The following is a 488-nucleotide window of genomic DNA, read 5'->3' on the forward strand; positions in this document are numbered from 1 at the left end:
TTCTCATGAACTTTATTTTTCATTTTTTTAAACAACGATGATCGTCGCTTCTGATGATGATTTTTTTACCTGGATTTTACATGGATCATTACTGAGATACATTACTTATATTTATAAGAATAACATTAAAGTTTGATCGACGATTTTCAAAAAATGCAGCAGACTAATCCTCACATGTATTGAGACCATATGGGGATATTCCATGTCAACTCGTGAGGTTTAACCCCTCAGGGTTTTTTATTTGTTTGCAAATACATCCAGCCGTTCACCACGTCGCTATAGCCCTCCCTATTTTTTTATTTTTTTTTTAATGAACCGTTTCACCACAATCGAATTTTAATCTTTCTTTTTAGACGTCACTTACGGTTTCCAGTGATGAGTTATATTATTACACAAAAAATTGTAAAGACAAAATGATTAGTTTATATACTAATGTCAGCATAAGTTTTTACTTCTCTGGGTACCCCCACTCCACGTAGTTACCACTT

The sequence above is a fragment of the Fopius arisanus genome, unplaced genomic scaffold, assembly GCF_000806365.1.
Source record: "Fopius arisanus strain USDA-PBARC FA_bdor unplaced genomic scaffold, ASM80636v1 scaffold00591, whole genome shotgun sequence".
Lineage (NCBI taxonomy): Eukaryota > Metazoa > Arthropoda > Insecta > Hymenoptera > Braconidae > Fopius > Fopius arisanus.